This window comes from Humulus lupulus, chromosome X, assembly GCF_963169125.1.
Source record: "Humulus lupulus chromosome X, drHumLupu1.1, whole genome shotgun sequence".
Taxonomy (NCBI): domain Eukaryota; kingdom Viridiplantae; phylum Streptophyta; class Magnoliopsida; order Rosales; family Cannabaceae; genus Humulus; species Humulus lupulus.
Window position 1 is genome coordinate 190,569,326 of NC_084802.1, and position 22,492 is coordinate 190,591,817.

The window sequence follows — 22,492 nt, forward strand, 5'->3', positions numbered from 1 at the left end:
CTGGAGATCAAATACTTCGATGTAATACTAGGCATGGACTGGCTAGCAAGGCATGGCGCAACCATCGACTGCAAACGCAAGAAAGTGACGTTCGAGACTCCTGACGGCCAGAGATTATGCTTTTTGGGACAAGTTTCAGGATTACGCACACTGCTTATATCATCTCTCAAAGCTCAGAGGATGATAGAAAATGGATGTCAAGCATTCTTAGCCAGCATCACGAATGTGGTAAAGGAAACACCACTAAAGGTTGGAGACATTCACATTGTAAAAGAATTCCCAGAAGTATTTTCCGACGACTTACCAGGGTTGTCGCCGACTCGGGAAATTGACTTCACAATTGAACTAGTATCGTGCACCGAGCATATCTCCAAGGGACCATACCGAATGGCACCTACCAAACTCAAGGAGTTAAATATACAGCTACAAGAACGCCTAGACTTGAGTTAAATATACAGCTACAAGAACTCCTAGACGGAAGCATGCGAATGTGCATAGATTACCGCGAGCTGAATAAGGTGACGATTAAGAATAAGTACCCGCTACCCCAGATTGACGACTTGTTTGATCAACTCCGAGGAGCGATCATGTTTTCAAAGATTGATTTACGGTCCAAGTATCATCAGATCAAGGTACGGGAAGAGGATATTCCCAAGACAGCCTTTAGAAATCGTTATGGGCGTTACGAGTTCTTAGTTATGTCATTCGGTCTTACCAACACTCCAGCCGCATTTATGGATTTAATGAATAAGGTATTTAAAGAATACTTGGATAAATTCGTCGTAGTATTCATCGACGATATCTTGGTGTACTCAAAGGACGCAAACGAGCACGAGGAGCATTTAAGGTTGGTCTTGTTACAACTATAGGAGCATCAACTTTACGCCAAGTTCAAGAAGTGTGAATTTTGGCTTACGCAAGTAGCATTCCTCGGGCACATTGTATCCAAGGACGAAGTTGCATTAGACCCATCTAAGGTAGAGGCTATGAAGGATTGGGCAAGACCAAAGAATGCATCAGAAGTAAGAAACTTTCTGGGATTAGTAGGTTATTATCAGAGGTTTATAGAGGGCTTTTCTAAGATAGCCACTCCGCTCACTAACTTGACCCAGAAATAGCAAAGGTTCAACTGGACTGATAAGTGTGAAGATAGCTTCCAGTTGCTTAAAGATAAGATGTGCTCAGAACCAATTCCCATCTCATGTGTTGAGAATTTCCCACCCTTATCTAGGTGATTAAATAAAATTGTGGAAGACTGTGTAGTTTGAAGATCCAATTCACTCTCTTGTTATTACTCTACGACATAAAGGAACAATGGTTAGAGAGAGTGAAGGAAGGAGTCTCAATATCTGTTGCGTAAAAGTAAGATTCTTAAACTCTGTTATTTGATTTACTTTATGAAATCCATTAGAAACATGTTTCTAGGTTGTCTTATATGTTAATTTGTTTAATATATGAAACATACATGAAAATATTTATGATTCTGTAAAATATATTTCTAACACTCCAAACTTCCTAAATCCTTGTGGACTAAAGCTCTAAAAATGGTTGTGTACATATTAAATCGTGTTCCAACCAAGGATGTCTCAAAATCGCCTTTTGAATTATGGAAAGGTTGGAAACCAAGTTTGCAAAATGTACGTGTTTGGGGATGCCTATCTGAATTTAGGGTGTCTAATCCACAAGAATAGAAACTGGACCCTAGGACCATTAGTAGGTATTTAATTAGAAATACTGATATGTTCAAAGGTTACTGTTATCCCCATTTCCTGCATGGGCTCGGGGCCTTCGTCTTGGCCCGCTGTCAGAGGGCCAACTAAGCACGCGGGCCTGGCCCAAGGTCTCTTGGTATGGAGAATGCCCAAGGGGATGGGTATGGACCGGGGACTCAAGACTGGGCCATGGAGGGGTCTGGGATGTCCCTCCGGGTCCGTCCTCAGTGAGGATAGTCCGGGCGATGTCCAGAGCGGTCGGACCATCGCGGCCTACGCGTCCTAGTCCCGGACCCTGATACGGTCCGGGCCTGTGGTAAATGAAGCGGGACAACGGTAAACATACCTGGATCACCTCACCCCCAGTCGAAGGGGCCAAGCGTCCAGAACCCTGAAGCCGCCTCATTCCGCGTGGGCGTTGTCTCCACTTTTCGCCTGCAGAAAAGGTCACCTCGGGATTGCACGCCGATGTGTCAGGACTGCGCAACCAAGTACTCTGACTGGTCTTGTCTCCTGAATCTGCCTCGTGACTCGAAGTGATCAGACCCAAAGCGCCATTTTGCCGGGCGAGATGTAGTTCTAAGGTCAACCTATTGGGGCTTAGCTGGTTTGGATTTCATGTATTTTTGTATCTTTTTGTATTGGGCCTCCACTAGAAAGGCCGCTTGTATCCATTTTCCCCAATGGGCCCGGATTGGATCTGGCCTAGACCCGGTATTCCCATGCGTCTATAAATATAAGCTACAGAGCACTGTAAACAGGGTCTCCGATTCACGAAAAAGACAGAAACTCTGTCAAGATATAGAGAGAAGACTCCATTGTAAAAGCTTCTTCAAGCTCTAATAATATAGACTCGTGGACTAAGGCTAGTTAACGCCCCAACCACGTAAAAACCTCGTGTCAATCTTCTGTTTTCATTATTATTATTAATAAATATTACTCATTAGTAGAGTTGCCGAAAATCTCGGTTAACAGTTACAGATTCTACTGTCCATCTTATAGTACTAGGATTGTGGATCAAGAAATGCAAAATTTCTTGAAAATGACTGGATTAGTAGGAATGATCAATCAAAGGAATTAAATTATGAGAAAGATCATTTAGAACCTTCCACCTCAGGATTACGATTGATAATGATTCAACACATCCCTCATGTTCAAACGGATGTTGAATAACCACAACAAGTCATTGAAAATCCACAAGTTGATGATGAGGTTCCAATGGATTAAGTTGTTCACGAATTACCTACAGTTGATGAACAACAAGTTGAACCACCTGCTTCCCAAGAGCTTTCTGATGTAGCCTTAAGAAGATCCACTAGAACAAGTAAACCGACAATTCATAGTTAGTATATTGTATATTTGCAAGAATCTGACTATAATATTGGAGCCGGAAAAGATTTAGAAATATTTTCATAAACCATGGATAGTCAAGAATTGATAATGTGGTACAATGCCATGAATGAATAAATTAATTCTATAAAGAGAAACAAAGTCTAGGATCTTGTTGAGTTGCCTAGTGGGGTGAGGATCATTGGGTGTAAATGGGTCTTCAAAACAAAGAAAGATTCATTAGGCAACATTAAGAGACATAAATCGAGAATTGTTGCTAAGGGATTCACTCAAAAAGAAGGAATTGATTACACGAAGACATTTTCTCCTGTTTCTAAGAAAGATTCCCTTAGAGTAATCATGGCATTAGTTGCTCATTTTGATTTAGAGCTACGCAAAAGGATGTGAAAATTACTTTCCTAAATGGTGACCAAGAGGCAAAGGTATACATGAAACAACCAAAAGGATTCTTCGCTAGTGATGGTGAGCACTTGGTATGCAAGCTTAAGAATTCCATCTATGGATTAAAACAGGTGTCCTGCCAACGGTATTTAAAATTCTATGATGTCATCTCTTCCTTTGGGTTTGAAGAGAACGTCATGGATCAATGTATATACCAGAAGGTTAGTAGGAGTAAGATGTTTTTTCTTATTTTATATGTGGATGATATTCTTCTTGCAATCAATGATAGGGTTTTCTCCATGAGGTGAAATAGTTCCTCTCAAAGAACTTGAGATGAAGGATATGGGTGATGCATCTTATGTCATTGGCATTAAGATCTATCGAGATAGATATCAAGGTATTTTACGTCTATCTCAAGAAGCCTACATCAACAAAGTTTCAGAGAGATTTCGATTAAAAGATTGTTCACCAATTGTTGCTCTTATTGTTAAGGGTGATAAATTAAATTTGAGACAATATTCAGATAATGATCTGGAAAGGGAAGAAATGAAGAACATGTCTTATGCTTCTGTTGTCGGAAGCATGGTGCATGCTTAAAACCTGACATTGCATTTACTGTCAAATGATGGGATTATATTATAATAACTTAAGTTTAGACCACCTAAGAGCTACATAGAAAGTTATGAGGTATCTTTATGGTACCAAGGATTACTTGCTTTTTTTTAGACGAATTGACAATCTGGAAATAGTTAACTACTCAGATTTAGAACTCTTCATTTATATTGATTCACATAATTAAACATTTGATTATTTTTTATATTTACTGGTAGAGTTGTGTCATGGAAAACCCTGATTGCTACTTCCACTTTAGAAGTTAGATTCTTTTATTGTTTTGAGGATACATAGTATGGTGTATAATTTTAGAGTTTCAGGTCTTAGAGTTGTAGATTTTATTTCTAAGCTGTTATCCCCATTTCCCACCGTGGGCCCGAGACCGCATTCCAGGCCCACTAACTGCCCAATTGAGGTTGGGCCCAGTCCAGGTCCGTTTGGCAAGGAGCAAGGCGGATATCGATAGCCCAATTCTGGGCAAGGTCCGGAAGGCGTCCGGGAAGTATTTTCCGGGACGGTCATCCGGGAGACGGTTCAGCTGGCTGAGGATAACAGTCGGGATCTGTATGAACGGTCCTGAAGCCCGGTAAACGATACAGGCTCCTGGTGGATGATCCAGGCATATGGTAAACGGAGAGGGACAGAGGTAAACGGACTTGGGTCGAGTCCCCAAGGTTGGCAGGATAAAGCATCCATGACCCTGACTCTGCCCTGTGAAGTGTGGGAGTTGTCCCCACGTTTCACCTACGGAAAAGGCCACCTCGGGATTGTACACCGCTGGTTCAGACCTGTGCCGCCACTGCTCTAACCGATCTTTCCCACTGAATCTGTCTCGTAATTCAAAATGTCCAGACCAAAAGCTCCAATTTGTCGGATGATAGTTACGGTTTGGGCTGACCCAATGGGCTCAAGTTAGAATTTTTCTTTGATGTTTTATTTATTCTGTATTGGGCTTCCAATAGAGAAGCCAGCAATATTTATACCTTTATTTGGCCCGGGTCAGCCCGACCCACGCCCAGTGCTCCTGTGAACCTATAAATACATGTAACAGTGCACTGGAGAAAGGACCTTTTTTTTTTTTGCATGCATACTATTACTCTGTTAAAACGAAGAGAAAACCCCATTATTGTAGACTCTCAAAGTTCTAATACAACTGTCTCGTGGACTAAGGCTCGTTAACGCCCCAACCACATAAAAATCTTGCTTATAACATCTAAACCCTTTCTCTTAATCTTTCTTATCTTTTATTATTATAAGTTTCCGAAAATCTCGGTAAACATAAGCCATTAAGAAAAACCTTGCGATAATTCAGCTGCAATATTTATGGCTTGAAACAACAATAGTTATAGTCGAAGCAAGCGTATCGACATTAAGTATTTAGCCATGAAGGATCGTGTTAAAGAAAATGAAAGTGGTCATTAAGTACGCAAGCACTAAAATAAATGATCGCAGATCACTTGACTAAAGGCATGCTACTACATAAACTCAAGGATCGTATATGGGATTTTGTTTCCCTTACGTAATTTTTCATTAAAAATTATTAATGAAACTCTTATTTATATATTTTCTCATATTCATGTGCACCTTAATTTCATTTGAGAAAATTTATATTAATTTGACATGAATAAACATAGGGTTTATTCATTAAGTTGCATCACCACATTAAGTTTATTGTTAAGTAATAAATACATTCTAAAACATGGAAGATAATATTCGTCATAAAAGAGGACCTATCGCTATGATTTATGTGTTTTAGTGCCTAACAAGGATAATCATTGGGCTTAAGTTGTACTTTAGTTTAAATGCAGACCAAGTGGGAGAATGTTAGAATATTTTATTAAATTAATTAGAGTTACCAAACCCATAATTCTAATTAGTTATGATTAAAGTCAATATTGGGATTAATTAACAAATATTCTCAATATGATCAACATTTAAGGTAGTTACGCAATATTGAGTTACCCAATATTTCATATCCTATTGAGTGTCATATATTCTGACATCAATTGTGGCAGAGACCTTGATGGAAGGTCTCACCTATATATATATATATATATAGGATTCTGGTCCCCAAGCTCAACACTCATTCTTATACTTCATCTAAAAGAGCTAGTGAGAGATTGGAAGTCCTTTACCCTCAATCATACTCTTTTTGTTTTTCTTTTGTAGATCTAAAGCTTTTAGATCGACGTTAAAAAATCAATGGTTGGAGGTATACTTTATCAATTCATTTTATTTTGTGACAATCCTATTCAGTTTATTCCATATATTTAGGATTGTTAATGCATCTAGATAAAATTAATCTAACTGTAACGTCCTCCTAATCCATGACTGTTACACTATGTAATTAAACAGTGCTTCACTCGCTAAACGTGTCATTTGGACTTAAAACGTGTAATTGAAACTAACCAAGGGTTTATGTACTAAAACTTCCAGTCAAAAGTCAACCATTTCATTAAAAGAGTTTGAATTCGATACATGGGATCCCAACAGAGTTTAAGACTATTACAAACTCAAAATGTATACAAAAGCCATCCTAGGCAGAAAAATTAGGGTCCAACCCTATTTCCAACTAATAAGCTCTACTGTGGCAGACGAGCAAGTCACATATGTACACTCTGCCCTTGAAGCTCTCCAACTCATGCCTGGTCCAGCTTTTCCTTTCCTTTACCTACACCATTTAGCACCCGTGAGCCGAGGCTCATCAAGAAAACATAATCATGCTCATAAGCAATAAATCATCACATCACAAAATCATAATTAGCATGCCTATCATTAATAACCCTATTCATGCATGCGATCACTCCAGATAAGTCACTATAGAGCCACACTAAGGCCTATTGCCTAATTCTTTGTATAACCAGCTTTAGAGCTGGCCAAGCGTACCTAGTGTGACAGTCACAATCCCGTGATCTGCATGGGGGAAAGATCGGGTAAAAGCTATGCAATCTCCACATCGCCTGGGGAAGGTCAAGTGTGATGATTCTAAGACTGTGTAGGTATGGGACTACACAGTTGAAGATGACTTAAATGGATTGATGGGTACAACCTATGCCAAAAGATGCATCTTCTTTTTGGTAGCCCATTACTTGAGAACTCCAAAGTTAAGCGTGCTTGACCTGGAGTAGTCTCATGATGGGTGACCTCTTTGGAAGTTTTCCCAGGAAGCGTGCGTGTGAGGATAAAGCACGCTGGAAAGACTCGGGTTGGTTTGTAGGGCTAGTAGTCATTCCACGAAGTAGCCATAGTGACGTGGGGCGTTACACCTAACGCTTATTATTTTAGGCGTCCTTAGGACCGTTCAAGCATATATCACGCTTCTTGGTTAGTTTAACCACATCAGCCAACGCTCAGCATGCTATTGCCGCCCTCGACGAATAAGTCAAGCCTTCAAACCCTCGAATTATAAGCCGAGCCTTATAAACCTTTGACTTATAAACCGAGTCTTTTAACCAGATATATCCTTGACTAATAATCCAAGCTTTTTGTCAAATATCATAGATGGATCCTCGACTTATAAGCCAATCTTTTAGTCAGATACAATAAATAGAGCCTCGACCTATAAGTCGAGCCTTTCAATCAAATACAATCGATAAGCTCTCGACTTATAAGGCGAGCCTTCCAATCAGACATAATAGATAACTCTTGACTTATAAGCCGAGCTTTTCAATCAGATATACAGATAAGCAGTTATTACTTAACACAAGTAAACACATCATAATTAAGATGTTTAATAAAACATTCTCAGCATGGTGATAATCATGTACTATAACTGGGCCAAGCCCTAAACACAGAGCGGGTGCTATTTTATTACCTCTGGTCCAAGCACTAGACAAATAGAAATGACCCTTGAGCACGATCCCTTTCTGAGCCCTAGCGGTACCCTAGTCACAACCATAATAAAAGATATCCATCAATATCAAGTGAATAAATACTTCCAGATCAAGACCTCAAATTCTACAAAACTGGGTAGTAGAACCCTTTCCGAGCCCTTAGGTTTGAGTCCTCACACTCAAAAACCCATTTTTGGCTAACTTTCCAACTAGCACTGCAGCGTACCCCCAAAGGGCCACGACACGCCTCAAGTCAGAGAGCCCTCAACCCATTTTCCCTGGACACACGCCGCGGTGCCAAGTCGATTCAAGGAAGCGCCCTAGCACTTGGGTTCATGCGGGTCGCGACGCTCCAAGTACAGCGCCGCGTTGCAACCCCACGAACCTAGTTTTTCAAAAAAATTTCCTCCGATCCAAATCTCTCCAAACTCACCCCAAACGTTAACCAAGGCCAAAATTGACTCCTAAACTAGTTTAGCATACCTCAAACAACACAATAACACCACAATCCCAACCAAATCCCTCTTAAAACATAAAATCACCACCTTGAGCCTCAAAGCTCAAGAACACCAAAACCAGTGAAAAATTCAGTGAGTTTAGAGGAAGAAAATCATTGCCTCAGCTGGATAAATTGACCCCTAGTTGTACTTCCTCAATTCCCAACTCTATGATCACCTCCAAGCCTTTAAACTAAAGAATTCTACTCCAAATTCAAGCTTCACCAAAAGGACAAGGAGAGTAACGTGAGGGAGAGAGAGAGAGAGTGAGAACAACTGAATGATCTTACTAATTTATGAAGGCTTCTACTGGCCTAAGTTTGTCCAAAGTTGGGGAAAATACCACAATGCCCCTAGCTCTAACTTAGTTCCTTAATGCCTTCAAGGGCAACATGGTCTTTTGCCACCATTTCCCGCCAATCTCAATTAACGCCTCATAATTTCCAAAGTAGTCACCAATTAACTTCCCATTTCCAGATAAATCCCAGTATTGTACTAAATTACCAAAATACCCCTAGGTTCACCCCGAGTCGGGTATTTGACCCCGTTGTGACTAAACTGCTAACTTGCTCACTAGGATCGCCTCGTGCCGACTAACTCAAATATATCCACATAATAATGTGGTCGCAATCCTAAAATACATACATTTACAATTATATCCTCAACGGGTCAAAATTATGAAAATGTCTCTCTAATAAGAAATGGGTCCGCATGCATATTTAATACACTTAAACATGCAAATATAGTCATATCATAATATAACTCACATAAATACATAACTAATCCAATTATTTCACATATAAGCATATAACATTCCAATATTGCCCTCCTGAGCCCCCTAATCAAGACACTAAGCCTTATTAGGAATTTTGGAACATTACACTAATAGACTTTTGTCGACGCAAAAATAATATATTAAATGCGTTGATAAAGGTCAAAAATTCTTTGTTGTCACATTTTTGTGCTGCTGATGATTGTCGATAAGGAATCAACAACAAAAGTACATTTCTCTAGGAAAAATGAATTTTGTTGACGTTGAGTGTAACGCCCTGAATAGCCAAGACCGTTACACTGTGTGTTTATAAAGGTGCAAGACTCGCTAATCAAGTCATTTAATCAAAACGTGTTACCAAAACTATTGTTGAACTAGGGTTAAATATTTTGGTTTCAAAGCTTCATTTCTTTAAAATAAACACTCTTTTTACATGGGATCCCAAAAGTAATAAGTTAAAGACTGTTTACAAAAGATTCAAGATTTAGATACAATGATTAGCCACTCTAAGGCAAAACAGACGGTTAAGCATTTCTCGTTCTGTTCCACTCCTCGGCCGTGGCGGCCGAACAGTTGACTATGTACATTTAGCCTCGTAGCTCTCCATCTCAAGATTGGCCCAACTTGCCTTTGCCTTTACCTGCACCACATAGCACCCGTGAGCCAAGGCCCAGCAAGATAACACAATAACAGAGCATAATCATTCAACAGACAATCAGATAACCCATACCGCATAAGCATGTACTCAACAGTTTAAGCATTCATGTTAATCAAGTATTCAGCATACCAAGTATATCATTTTATATCAACAATCAATCTGCATATGATAACTAGGGTTAACGCCCTTAGGCCGCACCCTCTATTTATCCCACTGACTCCGGCCCGCTTAAACCGAGCTCAGTGAATATTAAGCGGTCCTCAGCTACCAGTGGCCGAGCCACGCCCTGTGCGCAAGTATAATTTACTGCACCCTTAGGTCGTTTATCACATGTCCCATGGAATAATACCATCTATGACATCATACAGATATAGGGAGCTCTTAGTACCATCACAAACACATAACTGGGTGCAGTTTTCTTACCTTTGGATTTGCTAGCTTTGTTCAATTTGATCATCAAGCATGATCCCTCTTGAGCCCTAGCGCACACCTAGTCACAGCCATAGATCAGAATCATCACCAAACCTCAAGTCCAAAACCTAGCCTTGGGACCAATCCCAAGCCCTCGGGATGCCCCAATTCCACCAATCGGGGTGGTGGAATCAAACCCCGAACCCCCGGGCAAAAACCCTTGAAAATAACCCAAAAACCCATTTTCTGGAGACAGGGTAGCGCTACAATGCTACAAACAGATCCTAAAATGCTCCAGAACACATGGCCTAGCGCTACAGTGCCCAATGACTAGCGCTGTAGTGCTAGTCACAGCACAGCCCTGCACAACATTTTCTCCTTCAAATTTTCCCGAGCCAAACCGACTCAAAGCCCAACCAAAACTCAATCAAACTTCAAAGCAAGCCTCTCAACATCCTCCACTCATCCCAAACATCCAAACCACACATAACTCAATCACATGCACCCCAAATCAAAGGAATCACCATGGCTAGACCCAAAGCTCAGAAACTCAATAAAAACAACAACTGAAACCACAGAACTTGAACTAGAATTCCTTACCTTTGCTGGATGAGCTTAGCCTAGGTTGTCTCCCACTCTTGCTTAGCCTTCTCTTCCTCAAATTCTCAGCCTCAACTCCCTAGAATTCCCACAAAATTTTTCTTAGAAAACCAGCTCAACACCAACACTAGGAACTGAATATTAACCTCAAAATCCTACCTCAAATGGATGGTTTGTCTTGCTAAATCCTTGCTAATTCTTCAAGCCAGACCAAGGACCGTAACCTCAAGCTTTTACTCCGACTCTCCCTGAGTTTCTGCCCCAAAAGACCTCAAGAATTGATGAAGACCTAGACTTCCAATTTTCCCTTTTCCTTCTCTTCTTTCTTTTCCTTCAGACTTCTAAGACCTTCTACATATTCCACTAAAGCATAAAGCCTGATAACACTTATCATTTATAAGCCAAATGACCACAATACCCTCCCATTATCTCTAAGCCTTTAAATCAACCTAGGGCATTTTGGTCATTACACCCAATTCCCGCTAATTCCTCGAGTGTCTCTAATATTTTCCGCTTACTTCCCAACACCTAGCTAATCACCAATTATATTCCTCAATATCAAAATAGACTCCAGTATATTCTATAAATTTCCATAAATACCCCCAGGCTCGCCCCGAGCCGGGTATAAATCCCCGCCGTGACTTTTTCACTAAACCGCTCACTAGGATCGCATCGAGTCACAGATTACAAATATATCCACATAATAATGTGGTCTCGAAAATTTATCACAAATATATATAGTTATGCCCTCAACGGGCCAAAATTACTATTATGCCCTTCTAACGTAATCACGGCCTACATGCATACTAATACACATAGTCATGCATCTCAGATATTCAAATAATCATATAACATGCTTTTAATCATCAAATCACATATAACTCAGTTATGCCCTCCCGACACACTAATCAAGGCCCTTAAGCCTTATTAGTAAATTTAGGTCGTTACATTGAGGCTTTTGATCACCAGTGAGAAAAGGCGCCAGAAAAATTCCTGCACTGAAATTTTTTGTTGGATTGGAAACCACCGCAACCACCTTTTGTCGGCGCATAAATGTTCTTGTAAAAACTCGCTATTTTTCTAATTTATTTTATTTTTGTAGTTACATATTGTGGCAAGGGTGTTTGAATATATTTTTTTTCTTTAATATTTTTAAGATATTTTCTCTAACTTTTTAGGTTCAAAATCTTTTGCAATAATGAGACACAATATGGTAATTTAAAATTTTTCTAAAAATGGGTTTCTATTAATTTTTTTTTTTTTAACATTGTATTTTTTAAAATTTTCTTGGGTTGACCCTCAAACTCGAGAGTTATCAAGGGTTATTGAGACTTGGAGTGACTTCCACCAGCGGAAGGATAAGGGATTTGTGAACAAGTAGACTAAAACTGACTATGCAATTATGTTAAATATACTAAGATCATTTTTAAAGAAGTGTTATAAAAATGATGTATTGCTATATTTTAGCACATTTTAAATAAAATTGACTCCTATATGTTGTAAAATATGTGTTAAAATTTGCACAAAATATAATGTGTCAAATATGACACACAATAAATATTACCTTTATAAATTAACCTTTTGGCTCTAATTAATACCATTTGGCATTTTCTCAATTAAAAACTTTTTAACTTTTTATTATTTATTTAAATAAATTGTTTGGTATATTTTCAATAAAAATTAAATAATTTTATTAATTTTTTGAGTTAATTTACACTTTGTACAAATTTGACCAAATATAGAACTGACTCATTTTTTTGCATCAAATTTGACCTAAAATTTATCTCACCCGTTAAAGATGCTCTCAGTGTTTGTTTTGTAACAAAATAAGAAATCATTACAGATGTTCTAAGTGTTTGTTTTGTAACAAAAGAAGATACAAGAAGACCTTATGCTGAAAACCCAATAAGCGCCTTAGCTCAACAACTGTAGACAGAAGATTGATCACCAAAAAAATACTTGGTGAACGACAAGGCCACGAGCAAGGATTCAGACACAAAGTGAAGGGGTCCTCAAGTGCTAGTCAATCTTAGGTGCCATCTTTCACTCAAACCGTGCCACCCTCACAACTCCCAGTTCCATTGGTCTTTGTGATGATACAATCTTATCAACAAGAGATGGAGGACTATATGCTGGCTCTTGTGTCAGCTGACACTCAGAATTTTAAACTAATTTCTTTATTTCAGAATTTTATGAATTTAATGAAAAAAATATTATTATTATTTAAATTTTAATTTATTTTTATAAAACCGCTATTGTGGCAATAGTCATAAATTAATTGAAATATATAATTTTAATGTAAAAAAATTGAAATATATAATTTTTAAAAAAAACTCTTTGGTAGTCTTAAATAAATTAAAAACATTTATTCTTTTAAAATTTGCAATCTATTGCGATAATATTTTGTGGCCAACAACGATTAAATTTATTTTTTTGGATGTTTTTGCTATGGGTGCTCTAATAAAATGAATGAGACATTATTTGAGACAACCATAGTCTATGACAATAATACTGTCGTTATAATAAGGTTCTTTAGTGACTAAGTTGTGGCTGCCAATAGGGGGTTGTCCTCTTATTGTACCTAATTTTTTGCATTGTCGTGATAATAAAATATCAATAACATTCACACACTGTAGGATTGAGGATTTCTCAGGACTATATTTTTGGTCGCTAGAATCTAGTATTTTGTCGCTAAAAATCGTTGCTAGATGATTTTGAACAACGTCGAAATTCAAATTGTTGTTACTAGACCCTTGCAACTATATAGGTCGTCGCTATAGATTTCCATTTTTGTCGCTAGAGGAACTTAAAAATTTCAAATATGAACTGCTTCTAACGATGACTTCAGACATTTTTTTATTTTAAATTAATATTTAAGTATAAGTAAATTAACATTAAAAATTATATAATTTGAAATTACATTATTCAAAACAAAAATGTATAATTATTCTTTGAAATTACATAAAAAAAAATTTAATTAATATATGGTTGTGTTTGGTAAAATTTTTGTTTTTGAATTTTTTAAATACAAAAATAAAAATATTATTTTTGTTTTTTTATTTTTAAAAAATAAAAATATGTTTGATAACTATTTTTGTTTTTTGTTTTTAAAAACAAAAAATAATAAATGTGGTTGATAACTTTTATTTTTATTTTTTGTTTAACAATATAAAATGAGGTGATGGTTTGGAGAAGAAAAGAAAAAAAACCAAAAGTACAAAACGGTTTAAAAAAAATTTGAAAGTGAAAATTTTCTATTTTTAAAATTTAATAAATTTTGTTTTAAATTTAAAAAAATAATAAATAAAAATAGCGTTACAAAATAATATTTTGTGTTTAATTTTCAAAATTTTAATTAATTAATAAAAACTATTTTTTTAATTGTTAAAGTGGTTTCCAAAAAAAAAGACTAAGAATCTTTCTAGTTCGGTGGTGTAGGATCCTGATCGTTGGTCATTGTAGGTGGTGGCGACAGAGAATACTTAGATCCCGAACTTGCATCTAGCTTTCAGATGTACTGCTCCACGACTCTTCGCTAGTGAGGTTGCCGCTAGAGCCCTTGTTTTTTTTAATTAGTAGTGACATAATTACAATAGAAAGTCATAAATTAAAATCCTAAATTAGTAAAAAAATCAAAAATTAATTTGAATAGTCTACAACTACAACTGTTACTAATAAAAGAAAAAAAAATGCATTAAAATGTTATTAGCAAAAAAGAAGAATGAAGATTACTATCTTGTTTTTATTTCGTCTTGGTAGTCTTCACCAACTTTGATGATGTGACTTCATATTTTAGGATTGGTGTCATTTTTTCCACTCTAACCTCCACCGTTTTACCTTTGACCGAAGAATAGGAGAAGATATTGATCATTTGGTTTAAACCATATTAGGGAAAATGAAAGAAGCTAATGAATATCTTAAACGTAGGAATTTAAAAAGAAAATGGAAATGTTGAGAAATAGGCGAACGGGAAGAAGTGGCTTAAATAAGTGAAAATCTAATCTTTAAAAAAAAAAAAGGAACAGTTATATGAGGTATAGTTATGTACTTTTTTTTTTTAAATAAGGTTATATTTTTAATTCATTTACCTAACCTGATATTTTTAAATTAAAAAGAAAATGTAAAAAATGCGTGTAGGTGAAATTTTTACTAATAAATTAATTAAATGGTGTTTTACGTAATTAAATTTTTAAGAGAAATAATATTAATACGTGATAATGTGATATACAGATAGCAAAATCTCAACTTATAAACTATTGGCATGTTGTTGGACTAATAAATTTGTTGATAATAAAAATAATAACAAAATATCATATTAGTATGGGTTTATACTTTTTTAGACACTGTGTTTTTCCTCATTATCTGTTTATACCATGTGTTTTGATAAATTATTTTTTGAACCCTATATTTTGTAAAATAGTTAAAATAGAACATTAAACTCAATTTTGATGAAGAAAAAATTAAATATAACAACACAGTTTTTAAACAGAATGATTTTATTTTTGTTCTGAATTGTTAGTTTGGTAAATTATTTGTGATTTTAGTTGAGAAAACATTGACCAAAATCGGATTTAGGGTTCTATTTTAACCATTTTACAAAATATAGGGTCCAAAAAATAATTTGTCAAAACACAAGATCCAAACAAGTAATAGAAAAAAATACAGGGTCCAAAAAAATATAAATCCTATTAGTATCACCACCTACGATGGAAATTGTGAAATAAGCTTTAACAAATAAAGGCTCCATCCATACAAAGTAAGTAAATAAGAGCATAATAACTAAACATTAATCTACATATCCTTTGTTCAGCAGAAAACACAGTCAAGATTCTATATCATATTTTTGTACCAAAAAAACAACATTGTGATATTATTTAAAATTTTAGACTTATTAGAAGCCAGAAATTTAAAACAAAAACCATATAACCCTATAAAAATAGGTAAAACAAAGAGAGAAAAATAAAAATGGTATAGATCTAAGATCATGAAGAGAGGAAACCTTTTGCTCTTGTGTTGTATACCCTAAAAGTATAAGAGGAAATTACATATTTATGGGTTTTTTTTAACAAGTTTACAAGAATATGATCTTTTTTTTTCAAAAGATCTTATTTTATGTCTTTTTATAAAAAAAAAAAAAAAATCAATTTTATGGATTTAGTTTCCCATATTTTTGTACAGTTTTATTCTAAATTAAGTTTATTTAAATTAGGAGATTATTTTAGTTATTTAAGTAATTTTCATTTGATTATTTATATATTACACTACTACAAAAACATAATTTTATGACACTTTTCTAGGGCACTCACCTAGATGCGAGTCTTAAAAACAGCTCTTGGACTTTTTAGAACTCGCAACGCGAGTCCTAAAATCTATGTGTGTCCTAAAAGTTTGAATTTTTTTTTAACAAACACTTCCTGGACTTTTTAGGACACTCATTGCGAGTCCTTAAATATTTTTTTTATGACATGCGGTGCAAGCTCTAGAAACTTATGTATGTCCTAAAAGTTTGATTTTTTTAACAAAAGTTATTGGACTTTTTAGGACACTCATTGAGAGTCCTTAAAAAAATATTTTAGGACTCGCAATGAGTGTCCTTAAAAAATAATAATAAATAAATATATTATATAAATATATTCCTAAGAAAATTATTAATTATAATAATTTTTTTATTAATTAATTAAATAAGAAAATTTAAATTAAAAAAGAAAAACCAAATCCTTAAATCCCCATTTCTTTCAGATTCCCTCTCAGCCCTTTCTCTCTCTCTCTTCCTGAAGCTCTCTCTCTTCATGCCTCACCTCTGCCAAGCTCGACCATCGCCGACTAGTCTCCGACGATGACACGCGCCATACAGGCGGCTTCGCAAGCGTCCGAAACCCCCAGCCCCCCCGGCTCTCCTCCACACTTGCTGACCTCCGCCGTAACCAGCAAGACGAAGCTCCCTCTATCTCTCTCGTGGCTCACCTCTACCAAGTCCGACGGTTGCGATACCGGTCTCCGACGACGACAAGCGCCACACAGGCAGCTTCGCAGGCATCTAAAATCCTTAGCCCCGCGAGCTTTCCTCCACACTCGCCATCCTCCGCCGCAACCAACCAGACGAAGCTCGGCCGTCACCATGGGTTCCAAGGAGTTCCCCGACATTTGGTAACCTCCGATCGTGGATCCAGCTACGGGGTTGGAATCATTACACCATGGGGAACAAAACCCACATGGAGATCGGACCCAAAATCCGCCGGTGGTGCTCACCGGTTCTGACCATCATTGCCACTGTTATTTTTTCTTTTATTTAAATGATGCCCTTAAATCTATATTACACATAATAATTTGATCATTTTCTAGACTGTCTGAGATTGTTTATATACTGTGTTTGCAGGTTTTAAAAATTTGGGGATGTCCGATTTGCAGCTGTTATGCTGTCCGTTTTTCTTTAGAATTAATTTGAATAGTTGTTTATTGTTGTGTTTCATTGAAGATCAATTAGAATTTTGTAAAATATTCATATGAAAAGATTGATTATTTATATTTGTTCCAAAACTTATTTTTTTAGAATTGTAATTATCTCATTTAATGTACAAGTTTTGCTATTTTAATCAGTTTTCAGATTTTATATAAAATTTTGATTTAAATCGTAATTTTTTATTTAAAATAATTATAAATTATTTTTTAAAAAAATTAAAAATAAAACTTTTTAGGACTCGCAGTACTGTGACGAAGCGGCTGTTGCTCACCCGACACGATCGTACGAGGTCATAATTCACCCAACACAATCATCCGGGGTGAACAAGAATTGGGGAGGCTTGATAGTGCATTTGTTCCAGGGGAAGAGTTTAGCCAATAAGCTGAGAAGGTTCTTTGTAGTGGACCTCCAGTAGGCTTTTATGTCGGGTCGGGTTTTCATCTAGTATTAAAGTCCAAACAAACTCGTCTCTTTCAAGCACAAAGAGATTAGGTCTCTATAAAAAACCTCGACATATGGCAATCCCGGTATGGTTGTACCCCACGTTCTAGCTATTCTTTTTCTATTTTAGATGCTTGAGGTCTGCAAGCCTAGCTAGATTTAAGTTCTCCTCCCAGGGGAGAAAGGGAAATGCATTCTTTTTTAATGAATACCTGGTAGCTGTAGCAAAGGAAGAAAGCGTAGAGGCTCTGCCTTACCCCATCTTCCGCATATCTTGCTCATCCGACATGGCATGAATCACCGAACCTGCACTCAAGAATAGTAATGCTTTGAAAAACACGTGATTCATTAAGTGAAAGACGCTAACCCAAATATTAGCAATGGGAAGGGAATCACCGTTACCAACCATAACTTGATCATTGCCAACATATTCAGATTTCTGAGTTATAGAACGAGCATCACCAGTCATTTCAGTTTTTATGGCTCTCAAATAGAGGACTCGCGCTCCGTAAGTCCTAAAAACTTTTTTAGGTCTCGCTTGTTAGTTTCATTATACAATATTGACTTAGCATTTTAAAAAGGGAACTTAATCTATTTTATTGTTTTTATAATGTTTAATGTTTATTTTTCATAATTTAATGTTACAATTTAAAATCACAAATACATTTTCACTTTTTTAGTTTTTATCTCTTCAACTTCTCTTCTCGTTGACATCTTATTTCTACTCCCGCTTTGTCAAACTTTTTTGGAGAAATCTTCTTAGTAAGTCACATCACATTCAACTCAAAATATTTTATTATTTATTATCATATTTTATTATTGTACTTATTTTTTTTACTATACATAAAAAAAAATCAAATCAAAATTTTCTTCTAACCTTTTTTTTTTTACATTTTTTTAAAGATCATGGCTATTTTCTTCCTTGTTTGGGTTAAGTAACTAATAACAATCATGCTTTCATATATCATTTTTTTTTTTCAAATTTGGATGTTTCCATCAGGGTAACCAGATACTTATTCTTGTTTTTTATATGTATTTTTTCCTTTTCAAATTTGGATATTCCTATCAGGATTATTGGTTATCCATTCTAGTTTTCATATCTATTTTTTTTCTTCCAAATTTGGATGTTCCAACTAGGGTAACTGGTTACCCATTCACATTTTCATATAATTTTTTTTTTCTAGATCTGAATGTTCACATCAGGGTAACTGGTTACTGTTGACGCCGTTTTTCGTCAATCAGTGAAAGAAGAGCACGTAAACAACAAACAGTAATGACCAATTAAAATATAACGACGCAAAACACGATTTTTACGTGGTTCAGCAGTTAAATCTGCCTAGTCCACGAGTCTCTGTTATTAAACTCAAGATTATCTCTGAAAATTCTTAAACATGAATTCTTCAGAGTTTTCTCTCAAGGTTCAGACTTTCGGTCCATTACAATGGTGCACGACTTCTCTATTTATAGACAAGGATGCAGAATACTATCCCACATATTTTGGGTAGTTACTCTTTTTGTGTAAATAAAATAAATGGCTTTAAATGCATATAATCAGATATAAAAGGAAACGTCCCCTGAAGACTAGGGGGCGTATAACTAACCAAATAATATCCCACGACTTTAGGGGATTTACAGTAATAAATGAAGATTACGTCTCTTATGGACAACACTTATAGATATTCACGTTTTTTATCATATATCTCGAAGGCCTTAGCCTCCCAGGTTTCTCGTCAGCTTTCGAGCTAATGACGTCTCCCGAGGTCACACGGCTTTCGAGATCGTATGTGCGTCGAGCTCGGAACCCCTGATCCGAGGTCATCCCTGAGGATAGATGCTTCTCCGGAGCTACCTTTTCGAGATCGTGAACACTTCGAGGTCACCATATTCGAGGTCGTCTCAATCTTGCAGGCTCGATATTTAGTCCTGGAGCATACTCTAAACCTTACGAGTCCATTCGTTTGTGAATCCAACTTTCGAAGTTACGTTTAACATAGCTCGAAATCTGGGTATAACATCTTGCCCCCTCAAAAGTATTTGTTCGAATCCTAAGAGAAGGAAACTTTTGAACTACTTTCTTCGGGAACCATACCGTCATACACTTTTGAAAATGAACACGCATCATCTGGGTATTGCTCATTTTTGGTACTTGAGTGCCTTGGAAAGCTGCCCACGATCATCCGTCTGCCACCTTTTCAGCGCCATCTTGTCATTGATCCCCATCCGTTGGATCTAGCAAGGATTTCCTTCAACGCCCCAGATTAATCCCTTTTTTCCATCTATATATATGAGACCCCACTCATCATCTTCTTTTTTATTTTCGTTCACCAGGAGCAAGAAAAGAGAGAAAAAACGAAACCAGAGACCTTCCTATAAAGCTTCTATCCCGTGCATGTTTTCTCAGCCAAAGAAACAAAGAAACCCTGGTTTGTTGGAGTCCATGAGCTCTTATTTGCAACCTCTCCTTCATTCAACGATCTCTCTGCAATCGCCATTATTGTGTAAGTATGCAATCTTTGTTTTCCATTTTGTCAGTTTTTGTTCATGCTATTCTTGCTGTGTCTTTGTATGTACTAGTTTACATTCTTAGCATAATACGATAGGTGATTTCTATCCGATAGGCTCTTATGCTTTTTAGATTTCCAACACAGAATTTACATCACTGGTTCATACCCAGTTTTGATGTTTGAGCAAGATCCCTGTTTCCTGGGTTTTAAAATTTTTAAGAGACGTTTCTTGTATACCAAGATTTCGGGTAAAAACTTTGGCTTTGCCTAATGCACGAAACCCAAGGCTGCCTTTTCTGGTTAACCGCCACTCTTTTTTCCCTTAATTTTCAGGATTTCCAAAAAATTATCCACTCTCCTTCCTTTCTCGTGGAACGCACGTCCTGACTCTTTAATAAGGGTCCTAATATATAGCTTGTTTTGTTCCTAAACCCCGAGCTCGTCTTTTCGAACTCGTAATTCTTGCATGCATGGCCCTCACAATTTTTTCTTTCTCGCTAGGTGTCACAGAATCTGGAAAGGCGGTGGGGGTCGTTGCTGGAAATCCCTTACGAGCCAAAAACCCCGAGCCCAGAATCGCTGTTCGCCCGGAATCAACGTCGGATAAGGGAGTACGAGCTTGCGCGCGAACAGGAGGATATTCGAGCTCATTATCGCCGTCAAATAGACGAGGTTATTGAGAAGAAGAGGAGAATTCTTCGGGAGGCCCTTTATCCGGAATCCAATTCAGGACCTAGGCCAATTCCCCTCGACCCTGCACTAAAGGTCACTGTCGCATACCATCTAGGGGAGCTCCAATTTTCATTAATGGGGGAACCTTCTTCCTCACAGTCGAGGAAAGAAATGTTCGAGGCCGAGCACTATTGGAGCTCGGTTACCTCGACTAGTCAGATAACTGACATCTTGGCCCTCCGTGGCCTCAGCTTGTCAGGTTCTTTAAAGTGTCGAGCTCCGTCCGACCACGAACAAAGTTGCTTCGCCCCTGGGGCCGCGACGCCAAGGTGAAATACGCGGCATGGAGCCAGGAACACATGAGGGCGGGAGCACTGTTGCCCTTGAAGTCTTTTTTCAAGGACTTCACGGATTTCGTTGGGTTGGCTCCGTTCCAACTTAACACCAATTCTTACAGGGTGCTGTCTGCCCTGAGGTCGCTATACCACGAGCTGACGTGGGAAGGACCTTCGCCTCAAGAGATTTTATATCTCTTTTGTCTGAAAAGCAACCCCTCTCGAGCTCAGGGAGGAGATGGCTTTTATTATCTTTCGAGCTATCCCAAAGAGAAGAAGGTCTTTGAAGAACTTCCCATTCATCCGCCTGATTTCAAAAAGGCCTTCTTCTGGACAGACGGTCTGTCCCCGTCTCGACACTACTCGTTCAGGCGGATTCGTAAGTATTCCCGTTATCTTTATCTCTGTGCTCGAGATTTTAGCTCTTAGATCCGTACTTAGTTGAGATGTGTTTTGTCTTTCAGCCAATTTTCAGCGTCCCACTCCTGACGAGACAATGAAGGGACATAAGGAAACCCTACTCCAACTCCCTCATGGTAGGAGGTCTCTCTTATACCTCTTACACGAGGACAGGCTTCGAAAATGCGGACTTTTGGGGGAGGGCCAGTCCACCTCTGACTGGTCCAATAAAAAATATGAACACTGGGAGCAGGTGCCTTTGCCCACAGGCGCCCTCCCTCCGAGGAGAGAAGCAAGGCTGCCACTTCCAGTTCGCATAAGGAGTCCGCTGTTGGGGAATGAGGCTAATGACGAAGCCTCGAGCTCAGATTCAGATGAAGGTAAAGCCCTTCCTACCTCGAGAATGTGGTCCCCCACCTTACTAAAACATAAGCCCAATAGGTTAGTCTCATGCCCATAGGATAGATACCACTTCTACATATGGAGTTGGGTAGACGACTGTGTCCATAGGTTTGATAGTGGGCTCGGGAAGTACGACACCATGCATACTACGGACGAGGTGTGGAACGGGATAGCTGTTCAGTACGGGACCAATGATTATAGGGACCTTTCGAGGTTATCACCCACATATAGGGAAGGCACTCCCCCCGCCTCCTCTGAAGACGGGGGAATTTCATGGTCCCCAAGCTCGAGCTCGAGGGAGAGTTCCAGTTAGGTTTCCTCTATCATCACTTTATATGTCTGTGTGATACTGAAACAACTTATATGCTTTTCTCTTTTACTGACTCACACTATGTTGTGACTTGTGCAGGCAAGATGGATTTCGACCTTGACAACATCATCGAAAGTGGTGCC